Source organism: Monodelphis domestica, chromosome 6 (genome assembly GCF_027887165.1).
Source record: "Monodelphis domestica isolate mMonDom1 chromosome 6, mMonDom1.pri, whole genome shotgun sequence".
In the NCBI taxonomy this organism is placed as follows: domain Eukaryota; kingdom Metazoa; phylum Chordata; class Mammalia; order Didelphimorphia; family Didelphidae; genus Monodelphis; species Monodelphis domestica.
The window spans coordinates 54,776,594-54,790,000 of NC_077232.1; positions in this window are offsets into that span (position 1 = coordinate 54,776,594).

Genomic DNA, 13,407 nt, shown 5'->3' on the forward strand with positions numbered 1-13,407 from the left:
TTAGTTTTTTTTTTCTTTCTTGAACTTTTTGGGTGGTGGTTGGTCTTCATTGACAGACCTAATTAGGGTTGGATTGAACCCTGATTGGGTTGCTTTTGATTGGGTGGATTGGGTTGAAACTTTGTGGGGTGGTTTTTATTAGTGGTAGTTATAGGCAGTTATAAGTAAATGTAGGCAGTTTTAGATAGTAAAATTATAGGCAGTTAGTTATAGGATAACTGGTATAGACATTAGGAAATTTATTTTTCTGCCTCTTTCCTATATTACCCTCCTTTACTATATTCATTTTACTATATTATTTTACTATCTCTATTTTAATTAAACTAAATTATAAATTGTTAAAAGCTTTTAGAAGTTTTCTCTGGCTTAAAGGGATAATATTAATTTATAACTCTACTGTATTCTCATTAAAACTTGTTATTAAAAACTGCTCTTTTACTTTGTCAAAATCCCTATTTTAACCTTTACAAGTGATTATGAATGGAATTTTTCTTTCTAATCCTTGCTGATGAGTTTTGTTGGAAATATATAGAAATGCTGATGATATATGTGGGTTTATTCTGTATCCTGCAACTTTGCTAAAATTATTTCAACTAACTTTTCAGATAATTTTCTAGGATTCTTTAAGAATACCATTATATCATCTACAAAGAATGATAGTTTAGTTTCATTATTGCCTACTTCAATTCCTTCTGTTTTCTTTTTTCTTGTCTACTAACTAACGCTAGCATTTCTAGAGCAATATTAAATAAGTGATAATAATAGGCATCCCTGCTTCAATACTGATCTTATTGGGAAGGCATCTAACTTATCCCCATTGCAGATGATACTTTCAGACGGTTTTAACTAAACTAGTTATTTTTTTAAAGAAAGCCCTTTTTATAACTATGCTATCTAGTGTTTCAACAGGAATTGGTGTTATATTTTGTCAAAGATGTTTTCTGCATATATTGAGATGATCATGTGATTTCTGTTAGTTTGACTACTGATATGATCAATCAAATATGGATGTTTTCCCTAATATCAAAACAGCTTTTCATTCATAATATAAATCCCACCTGGTCATAGTGAATAGTCCTTGTGATATAATGCTATAGTCTCTTTGCTAATATTTTATTTAAGATTTTTGTGTTATAATGTTCATTAAGGAAATTGGTCTGTAATTTTCTTTGTTTTGGGTCTTCATAGCTTAGGTATCATTACCATATCTGTGTCATTAAAAGAATTTGGTTGGACTCCTCCTTATTTTTCCTAATAATTTGTATAGTACTGGGATTAATAATTTAAATGTTTAATAAAATTAACTTGTGTGTCCATATGGTCATGGGGAGGTTTTCTTGGTGGAATTCATTGATGGCTTGTTTAATTTATTTTTCTGAGATGAGATTATTTAAGTATTCAATTTTTGTAAATATTCATCCTTTTCACTTAGATTATTAGATTTATTGCAACATAATTGGGTGAAATAGCTCCTAATAATTGCTTTAATTTCCTCTTCACTAGAGGGGAAATCACCCTATTTATTTTTGATGCTATTAATTTGATTTTTTAATCAAATTGAACAATATTCCACTTTATTCCTTTTTTTTTTCATTGAACTAGCTCCTAGTCTTATTTATTAGTCCAATAGTTCTTTAACGATCAATTTTAATAATTTCTCCTTTGATATTTTGGAATTTTAATTTAGTCTTTAACTAGAAATTTTTAATTTTTTAAAATTTTTATTTTTTTAGTTACATATCTAATTCATTGATGTGTTTTTTTTTTCTTCTTTTAATTTATGTTAGCACTTATGGATATAAATTTTCCTCAGAGTAAAGCTTTGGCTGCATCCCATGAATTTTGATATACTGTCTTCTCATTGAGGTTCTCTTCAACGAAATCACTGATTGTTTTTATGATTTGTTCTTTGACCTACCAGTTTTGAAGAACTAGATTATTTTGTTTCCAATTTAATTTTTAATTTGCCTCTCCATGAACTCTTATGGACTCTTTTAAAAATTTAATTTAATTAATAATTATGTAATTAATTAATTAATCATCTAATTATTTAATTAATTTAATGCACAATTCCCCTGGGTTTTACATGTGTCCTTGATCAGAACCTATTTCCATGTTGTTGATGTTTGCACTAGGATGATCATTTAGAGTCTACATCCCCAATAATAACTCCCTCAACCCATGAAATCAATCAGTTGTTTTTCTTCTGTGTTTTTACTCCCACAGTTTTTCCTCTGAATGTGGATAGTGTTCTTTTTCATAATCCCTCCAAGTTGTTCAAGATCTCTGAATTGCCACTAATGGAAATGTCCATTATATTCTATTGTACCGCAGTGTATCAGTCTCTTTGTAAAATGTTCTCCTGGTTCTGTTCCCCTCACTGCAGCAATCCCTGAAGGTCATTCCAGTTCACATGGTATTCCTCCAGTTCATCACTCCTTTGAGCACAATAGTATACTATCATCAACATATACCACAATTTCTTCAGCCATTCCCCAATCTAAGTCCATCCCTCATTTTCCAACTTCCTGCCATCACAAAGAGTGCAGCTATGAACACTCCTGTACATGTCTTTTTCCTTATTATCTCTTTGGGGTTTAAACCCAGCAATACTATGACTGGATCAAATGGTAAACAGTCTTTTTAGCTCCCTTTGGGCATAGTTCAAAATTGCCCTCCAGAATGGTTGGATCAATTGACAACTCCACCAGCAATGAATTAATGTCCTGGCTTTACCACATCCCCTCCAGCATTCATTACTTTTTGTTGCTGTCATGTTAGCCAATCTGCTAGGTGTGAGGTGTTACCTCAGAGTTGTTTTGATTTGCATCTTTCCTATTATAAGAGATTTAGAATACTTTTTCTTGTGTTTATTCATAGTTTTGATTTCTTTATCTGAAAATTCCCTATTCATGTCCTTTGCCCATTTATAAATTGGAGAATGGCTTGATTTTTGTATAATTGATTTAGCACTTTTTAAATTTGAATAATTAAACATTTGTTAGAGGTTTTTGTTATAAAGATTTTTCCCAATTTGTTGTTTCCCTTCTAATTTTGGTTGTGTTGGTTTTGTTTGTACAAAAACTTTAAAGTTTAATGTAATCAAAATTATTTATTTTACATTTTGTGATTTTTTTCTAACTCTTACTTAGTCTTAACATCTTTCCTTTCCCAAAGATCTGACATGTATACTATTCTGTGCTTACCTAATTTGCTTATAGTTTCCTTCTTTATATACAAGTCATTCATCCATTCTAAGTTTATCTTGGTGTAGGGTATGAGATGTTGATCCAACCCCAATCTCTCCCATACTGTCTTCCAATTTTTGTGTTCATCTAAACAACATATGGTAGGAGTTTGGTTTCTAATCCACTCTATTTGTTTTCATTTTATTGATGAGTTTATCCCATTCATGTTCAAAGTTATGATTGCCACTTGTATAATCCCTAGCATTTTGCTATCCCCTCGTAGTTCTGTCCTTTCTTATTTTGCTATATCCTTTTAAACCAGTGGTTTGCTTTTAATCAGTCCCTCTAATCCCTACCCTTAATATGCTTCCCTTTCTGCCCCCTCCCTTTTTTGTTCCCTTCTTATTTTTTAGGGTCTCATCCCTCACCCCTCTCTGTCCCTCTGTTTTTGTACTTCCTGCCCCTCTACACTCCCTTAGTTTTCCCTTCTCACTTTCCCTGTAGAGTAAGATAGAATTCAATAATCCAGGGGGTTGTTCCCTCTCAGAATTGATTTCACTGAAAGGTTTAAATATTACCTATTAGTACTTTCTTACTCTCCTTATAAGAGTATTCTTCCCCTCCCTTTCCTATGTGCCTCTTTGTGTGACATAGGTTATCCTATTTATCTAATTTCTTCAAGTTTCTCTTGGTGCCACCTTCTATTCCCCCCCTCCCTTTTTCTTTTTTTGCATATCATCTTATACCACTTATTACCCCAATCTCTTCCTGTGAATGATTCTTCTAATTACTATAATAATAAATATAATTAGAGTTACAAATAACTTTTCCCCATATATTAATATAAGCAATTTGATCTTATTGAAGACCTTAAAAAAGAATGTTTAAATAAAAAACATTTTCCCCATTTCCCCTCTCTTTCTAATTTACCTTTTCAAGTTTCTGTTGATTTTTGTTTTTTGGATATCAAACTTTCCACTTAGTTCTGGTCTTTTCTTTACAAATATTTGGAAATCTTCTATTTTGTTGAAAGCTCATGCTTTCCCCTGGATATATATAGTCAGTTTTGATGTAGGGTAGGTGATCCTTGCTTGAAGACCCAATTCTCTTGCCTTTCTAAATTCCTGATTGGTGCGTCTTGATATCTGAATTGTCTCTTTTTGGCTCCTTGTAAAAATTTCTCCTTAGCTTGGAAGCTCTTGAGTTGGCAATTACATTCTTAGGAGTTGTCTTTTGAGGATTTAGTGTAGAGGATGTTCTATGAAATCTTTCCAAGTCTATTCCCCCCCCCCCCACCTTGTTCAAGAATATCAAGCCAGTTTTTTGGATAATTTCTTGTAGTATGATGTCAAGATTTTTGTTTATTTCAGGATTTTCAGGTAGGCCAATGATTCTCAAATTGTCTCTTTCTTATCTATTTTCTTGGTCTGTCATCTTGTCAGTGAGATATTTTATGTTTTCTTCTATTTTGTCAGTCTTTTGACTTTTCTTTATTCATTCTTGCTGTTTTGCAAGATCATTGGCTTCCAATTGCCTAATTTTGGTCTTTAAGGAATGGTTTTCTGCTATAATCTTTTGATTTTACTTTTTGGTTTGGTCTATCCTGCTTTTTGTGGTTTCCAGCTGTCTCTAAAATTGGGACTTCTAGTCCTTTAAACTATTATTTTCATTTTGAACTATTTACCACTTTTCTTTCTAGAAGGCTTCCATCTTTTTGATAAGCTTCAGTTTAAATTCTTCAAGATCTTATGGTAAATTTCCATTTTTTGGAAGGTTTTTGGTGCATTTATTTGTATTTCTTCTTCTGTTATTTACTCTGTAGTCTGGATTTTTCCTCTGTAAAAATTATCCAGGGTCAACCCCTTCTTCTAATTTTTCTTGGTGTTGGGAAGTTGTTTTTCCTGGGTATTGTTTGCTATCACTATGCTGGTTATTCCTTCCCTTGCCACTCAAAAATCTGAGTAAGGAGGGCAGGCCTTCTTTGTATGGAGCTCAGGAGCTAAGTTTTTGCCTGAGTCCACCTCTCAAGCTTCTGTAGCTTCTATTGTTTGCTCTCCTTCTCTGTACTATCTCCCCATGGGTGCCCAAGGTCTGAGCTTTTTAGCCTGCTGTGATTTCAGGTGTAGCTACTCTCAGGCGTAGGTCTTTGGTGGTCTTAGTTAGCTACTAAGGACTTAGAGGTGCTCCTCACTCACTACAGAGGTGCCCCTCACTCACTCACTGATTCTAGTACACACTGGCTCTGACTCTGGCTCTGTAGGTGGGGTGGGGGTGGGGTAGATCAGCTCATGTTTTGGTGGAAGGTTTTTCACCTCCTTATAGTTTGGAAATGCCCAAATCCCATGCACCTTCAATGCTGTGCCCTACAATAGAGTCCATTCATTCATATGAATTTGTTTTTTTTGACCTTTTGAGGTAGTCTATATCAGTAGGTTATCAGGAGAGGAAGAGTCCTGTGTCTAGACTGCTGCCACATTTACCCAGATATCTTGCTGATTCTAATTTTCATTGAATTATGATCTGGAAAAGTTTCATTTATTATTTCTGCTTTTTCTGCATTTGGCTGTGAAGTTTTTATACCCTAATACATAGTCAAACTTTGCAAATGTACCATGTGCTTCTGAAAAGGAGGTAAATTCCTTTTTATCCTTTTTCGGTTTTCTCCAGATATCTATTAGTTGCAACTTTTCTAAAATTTCATTCACTTCCCTTACTTCTTTTTTATTTTTTTTGTTTAGATTTATCTAGTTTTTAGAGGGGAAGCTTAAAGTCTTCAACTAGTATAGTTTTACTATTTGTTTTATCTTTAAGCTTTCTCCTTTAAAAATCTGAAAGCTATACCATTTGATGCCTATGTGTTAAGTACTGGTATTTCTTCATTGTCTATATTATGTTTTATCAAGATATAATTAAACTCCTTATTTCTTTTAAACAGATCTATTTTTTGCTCTAGTTTTGTCTAGGATCATGATTGCTATTCCTGCTTTTTTTTTTTTTTGGTCTCAGTTGAAGCCTAATAGATTCTGCTCCAGCTTCTTACCTTTACTCTGTGTGTATCTTTCTCCCTCAAATGTGTTTAGGATTCTGGTTTTTAATGTATTCTTCTTTCTGCTTCCATTTTATGAAAGTTCATCCAATTTATATTCAACAGTTATGATGACTATTCATGTATTCCCCTACATCTTGATTTCCTATATTACTTCTGCCCTTTTTCCTTTCACTCTTTCTTTCCATAAGTGTTTTTTTCTTTTAGTCATCCTCCCTCTACCCCCTTATATTATTTTCCTTCCCACTCCCCCCTTCTTATTTATCTCCTATTTCTCCATAAGGTTGTTTAATCACACACACACACACACACACCCAGAGTTCTCCCTCCATTATATTACTCCCCCACCACCACCCTTTTCCTCATTCCTCTTCTATTTATCTATAGAGTAAGATTGGATTTTATACCCTAATGATTCTGGCTATTCTTCCTTCTCTGAGTCAGTTCCAAAGAGAGTAAGGTTTAAGTTTTACCCATTATCACCGTCATCCTCGCTTCCATTCTAACAGTCTCCCTTATCCCCATTCCTCTTTATATGATATACTTTACCCCATTTAACTTCTCTCTTCCTATTTCTCTTAGTACAATCCTTTTTAAGCCCTTTTTTTTAACATATCCTAAACAGATTACTACTATCCCCTCTGTCTATGTACTGTGATAATGATAATTTTTAAGAGTTAAAGATACCATCTTTCCATATAAGAATATAAACAATCTGAACTCATTGAAGCCCTTTTGTCTTTTTCATTTACCTTTTTATGCTTGTCTTATGTATCTGGACATCAATTTTTGTTGTTGTTGTTGTTGTTTAAGGCTGATCATTTCTTTAGTAATACATGGAAATCTTCTATTTTATTAAATAACCATACTTTCCCCTGAAAGAATATAGTCAGTTTTGCTAGGTAGTTGATTCTTGGTTGTAAACTCAGTTACCTTGCTTTCTGGATTACCATATTCCATGGCTTCTGGTCCTTCAATCTGGAAGCTTCCAGATCCTGGGTAATTTGGATCAGAGTTCTTTGATACTTAAATTGTTTCTTTCTGGCTGCCTGCAGCATTTTCTGGGAACCTCTAAACTTGTCTATAACTTTCCTGGAAATTGTCATTTGGGAATTACTGCAGGAGGTCATCTGTTGACTTTTTCCATTTCTATTTTACCCTCTTTTTCAAGACTATTAGCAGTTTTCTTGTATAATTTCTTGTAATATAATATTAAGGCCTTTTTTTTGTCATGATTTACAGGTAGTCCAATAATTCTTACATTGCCTATCCTGTATCTCTTTTCTTGGTTAGTTGATTTTTTTAATGAGAAATTTCACATTTTCTTCTATTTTTTATTCTTTTGATTTTTTTTATTGTTTCTTGATGTGTCTTATGAAATCATTAGCTTCTATTTGCCTAATTGTAATTCTTAAAGACTGAATTTCTTACATGACCTTTTGATTCTCTTTTTTCATTTGGTTCATTCTACTTTTCATGGCACTCTTTTCTATACCGGATTTTTGTACTTCTCTTTTCCAGTTGACTAATTTTGCTTTTTTAAGCTATTTTCTTTTTGCATTACTTTCATTTCTTTTCCCTATTTTCTTCAACCTGTCTCATTTGATTTTTGAATTCCTTTTTTAATTTCTTTCAGACCTCAAGGCAAATTCCTATTGTTTTTTTGAAGTGTTGCATGTAGTTGCTTAGAACGTGCCATTTCCTATTAGTTCTCTGATTTTCTGATTGTTCCTATAGAAAAATTTGAGGGTTAAATGTTTCTTTTGCTGTTTCCTCAGTTTCCTAGGCTTCCCCCACCCATGGACTGTGAATTCTAAACGCTCCTTGCTGAATCTGTCTCTTCTTCTGCTGGCTTCCACAGTGTGAGGCATTTTGACCTAGAACTAAATATGTACTGCAGTAGGTAAGGCATGAAAGGACCCAGTACTATGGATTTCCAGGCTGGTGTCAAGTCTTGGAATTTAAATGTGTGGTTCTGAGGTGCACTTTTTAAAAAATTTTATTTGGTCATTTCAAAACATTATTCATTGGAGACTAAGATCATTTTCTTTTGCTTCTACCCCCCGCCCCCCATAGCCGATGCGCAGTTCCACTGGGGTTCACATGTGTCCTTTCTCTGAACCCATTTCCTTGTTGTTGGTATTTGCATTAGGGTGCTCATTTAGCCTCTCTCCTCGATCATGTAACCTCAACTTCTGTAGTCAAGCAGTTGCTTTTCCTCAGTGTTTTTACTCCCACCGTTTTTCCTCTGCTTGTGGATAGTGTTTTTTCTCCTATATCCCTGCAGATTGGTTAGAGATATTGCATTGACACTAATGGAGGATTCCATTAGGTTCGATTGTACCACAGTGTATCAGTCTCTGTGTACAATGTTCTCCTGGTTCTACTCCTTTCGCTCTGCATCATTTCCTGGAGGTTGTTCCAGTCTCCATGGAATTCCTCCACTTTATTATTCCTTTGAGCACAATAGTATTCCATCACCAACATATACCACAATTTGCTCAGCCATTCCCCAATTGAAGGGCATCCCTTCATTTTCGAATTTTTGGCCACCACAAAGAGCACAGTTATGAATATTCTTGTACAAGTCTTTTTCCTTATTATCTCTTTAGGGTACAAGCCCAGCAGTGCTATGGCTGGCTCAAAGGGCCGACAGTCTTTTATTGCCCTTTGGGCATAGTTCCAAATTGCCCTCCAGAATGGATGGAACAATTCACAACCCCACCAGCAATGAATTAATGTCCCTTCTTTGCCACATCCCCTCCAGCATTCACTACTTTCCTTTGCTGTCATGTTAGCCAATCTGCTAGGTGTGAGGTGATACCTCAGAATTGTTTTAATTAGCATCTCTATGATTATGAGAGATTTAGAACACTTTTTCATGTGCTTATTAATAGTTTTGATTTCTTTATCTGAAAACTGACTATTCATGTCCATTGCCCATTTATCAATTGGAGAATGACTTGATTTTTTGTAAAATTGATTTAGCTCTTTGTAAATTTGAGTAATTAAACCTTTGTCAGCGGTTTTTATGAAGATTCTTTCCCAATTTGTTGCTTCCCTTCTGATTTTAGTTACATTGGTTTTGTTTGTACAAAAGCTTTTTAATTTGATGTAGTCAAAATTATTTATTTTACATTTTGTGACTCTTTCTAAGTCTTGCTTGGTTTTAAAGTCATTCCCTTCCCAAAGGTCTGACATGTATACTATTCTGTGTTTACCTAATTTACTTATAGTTTCCTTCTTTATGTTCAAGTCATTTACCCATTTTGAATTTATCTTGGTGTAGGGTGTGAGGTGTTGATCCAAACCTAATCTCTCCCACACTGCCTTCCAATTTTCCTAGCAGTTATTATTGAATAGTGGATTTTTGTCCCAATAGCTGGGATCTTTGGGTTTATCATATACTGTCTTGCTGAGGTCATTTGCCCCAAGTCTATTCCACTGATCCTCCTTTCTGTCTCTTAGCCAGTACCAAATTGTTTTGATGACTGCTGCTTTGTAATATAGTTTGAGATCTGGGACTGCAAGGCCCCATTCCATTGTATTTTTTTCATTATTTCCCTGGATATCCTTGATCCATTGTTCTTCCAAATGAACTATGTTATGGTTTTTTCTAAATCAGTAAAGAAATTTTTTGGAAGTTCAATGGGTATGGCACTAAATAGATAGATGAGTTTGGGTAGGATGGTCATTTGTATTATATTGGCTTATCTTACCCATGAGCAGTTAATGTTTTTCCAGTTGCTCAAGTCTAGTTTTAGTTGTTTTGAGAGTGTTTTGTAGTTGTGTTTGTATAGTTCCTGTATTTGTCTCAGGAGATAGATTCCTAGGTATTTTATTTTGTCTAAGGTGATTTTGAATTGGATTTCTCTTTCAGTTTTTGCTGCTGAGCTGAGTTGGAAATATATAGAAATGCTGATGACTTATGTGGGTTTATTTTGTATCCTGCAACTTTGTTAAAGTTGTTGATTATTTCAATTAGCTTTTTGGTTGAATCTCTAGGATTCTTTAAGTAGACCATCATGTCATACGCAAAGAGCGATAACTTGTTCTCCTCCTTGCCCATTTTAATTCTTTCAATTTCTTTTTCTTCTCTAATTGCTACTGCTAGTGTTTCTAGTACAATGTTAAATAATAGAAATGATATTGGGCATCCTTGTTTCACTCCTGATCTTATTGGGAATTCATCTAGTTTATCCCCATTGCAGGTGATATTAGCTAATGGTTTTGATATATACTGTTTATTATTTTTAGGAACAACCCTTGTATTCCTATGCTTTCTAGTGTTTTTTTTATAGGAATGGTGTTGTATTTTATAAAAGGCTTTTTTCTGCATTTATTGAAATAATCATGTGATTTTTGTTGGTTTGCTTGTTGATATGGTCAATTATGTGGATGGTTTTCCTTATATTGAATCAGCCCTGCATCCCTGGTATAAATCCTACTTGATAATGGTAGATGACCCTTCTCATCACTTGCTGGAGTCTTTTTGCTAGTATCCTATTTAAGATTTTTGCATCTATATTCATTAGGGAGATTGGTCTATAATTTTCTTTTTCTGTTTTTGACCTGCCTGGTTTTGGAATCAGTACCATGTTTGTATCATAAAAGGAATTTGATAGAACTCCCTCTTTGCTTATTCTATCAAATAGTTTGTATAGTATTGGGATTAATTGTTCTTTGAACGTTTGATAGAATTCACTTGTGAATCCATCAGGCCCTGCGGATTTTTTCTTAGGGAGTTCTTTGATGGCCTGTTAGATTTCATTTTCTGATATGGGATTATTTAAGAATTCTATTTTTTCTTCTGTTAGTCTAGGCAGTTTGTATTTTTGTATATATTCAACCATATCGCCTAGATTGGCATATTTATTGCCACATAATTGGCAAAGTAATTTTTAATGATTGCCTTAATTTCCTCTTCATTGGAGGTGGTCCCCCTTTTCATCTTTGATGCTGTTAATTTGCTTTTCTTCTTTCCTATTTTTTATTAGATTGACCAGTACTTTGTCTATTTTATTTATTCTTTCAAAGTACCAGCTTCTAGTGTTATTTATTATATTAATAGTTCTATCACTTTCGATTTTATTAATTTCTCCCTTAATTTTTAGGATCTCTAGTTTGGTTTTCTTCTGGGGGGTTTTAATTTGTTTGCTTTCAAGTTTTTTTATTTGCATTTCCAATTCATTGATCTCTGCCCTCCCTACTTTGTTAATATATGCACTCAGGGATATGAATTTACTTCTGATTACTGCTTTGGCTGCATCCCATAAGGTTTGAAAGGATGTCTCATCATTGTCATTTTCCTCAATGAAACTATTGTTTCTATGTTGTATTCTCTAACTAATTTTGGAGTATCATATTATTTAATTTCCAACTAATTTTTGATTTGGTTTTACATGCACCCTTACTGATCATTATTTTTATTGCCTTGTGATCTGATAAGACTGCATTTATTATTTCTGCTTTTCTGCATTTGAATGACATGTTTCTCTGACCTAGTGTATGGTCAATCTTTGTGAAAGTGCCATGTGTTGCTGAGAAGAAGGTGTATTCCGTTTTGTTCCTATTTATTTTTCTCCATATGTCTATTAATTCTAATTTTTCTAAGCTTTCATTCACTTCTTTTACCTCTTTCTTATTTATTTTTTGGTTTGATTTATCTAAATTTGATAGTGGTTGGTTCAAATCTCATGCTAATGTGGTTTTACTGTCTATTTTTTCCTTTAATTCTCCTAGTTTCTCCATTAGAAATTTGGGTGCTATAATATTTGGTGTATATATGTTGATTAGTGATATTTCCTCATTATCTAAAGTCCCTTTTAACAAAATATAGTTACCTTCCCTATCCCTTTCAATCAGGTATATTTTTGCTTTGGCTTTGTCAGATATCATGATTGCAACTCCTGCCTTCTTTCTCTCAGTTGAGGCCCAGAAAGTCTTACTCCATCTTTTAATTCTGACCATGTGAGTGTCTACCTGCCTCATGTGTGTTTCTTGAAGACAACATATGGTAGGGTTTTGGATTCTAATCCATTCTGCTACTAGTCTATATATTATGGGTGAGTTCATCCCATTCAAGTTCAAAGTTATGATTGTCACTTTTGGACTCCCTGGCATTTTGATATCCTCACCTAATTATGACTTTTCTTCTTTAGCTATAACCTCTAAAGCCAGTGATGTACTTCAAATCAGTCCCCCTAGGCCCCTCCCTTGATATGTTTCCCTTTCTTGCCCCTCCCTGTTTGTTCCCTCCCCCTTCTCCTTCCCTTCCTTTTTGTTTTCCCTTCCCCTCTCCCCCCACCCTTGGTTTTACCTTCTCCCTTACCCTGTTGGATAAGATAGAATTCAAGATCCCAATGGATCTGGATGCTCTTCCTTTTCAGAGTTGATTTCACTGAGAGTAAGTTTTAAGTAAAAACTCTCTTCCTCAAAAGGAGTTTTCTTCCCCTCTCCTTCCCATGTGTATCTTTGTGTGAGAAAGATTATTCTATTTAGGTTTTTCCCCCCCTCTATTTCTTGGAGTATATCTTAGTACCATCAATGATTATGCCCTCCCTATTTCTTTCTATCCCCCCCTTTCTCCATATCATCTTGATACCCCAAACATTCGCTATGCATGATTCTTCTTACTACTCTAATGATGCATATAATTTTTGAGAGTTACACATTACATTTTCCCCACATATTAATATATATATAAATTGATATAAATGTCCTTATAGAAGAGGGTTTGAAAAAAAAAAGATAACATTTTTCTCTTTTTACCTTTCCTTCATATTTACCTTTTCAGGTATTCCATGCTCCTTGTTTTTCCATATCTAACTTTCCACAGAGCTCTGGTCTTTTCTTTGCAAAATCTTGGAAATCTTCTATTTTGTTGAATGCCTATACTTTCCTCTGGAATTATATAGTCAGTTTTGATGGATAGCTGATTTTTGTTTGAAGACCCAGCTCTCTTGCCTTTCTGAAAATCATGTTCCATGCCTTACGGTCATTCAGAGTGGAAATTGCAAGGTCTTATATGACCCTGATTGGCATTCCTTTAAATCTAAATTGTCTTTTTCTGGCTTCTTGTAAGATTTTTTCTTTTGCTTGAAAGCTTTGGAATTTGGCAATTACATGCCTGGGAGTTGTCTTTTGGGGATTTAGTGTAGAGGGTGTTCTGTG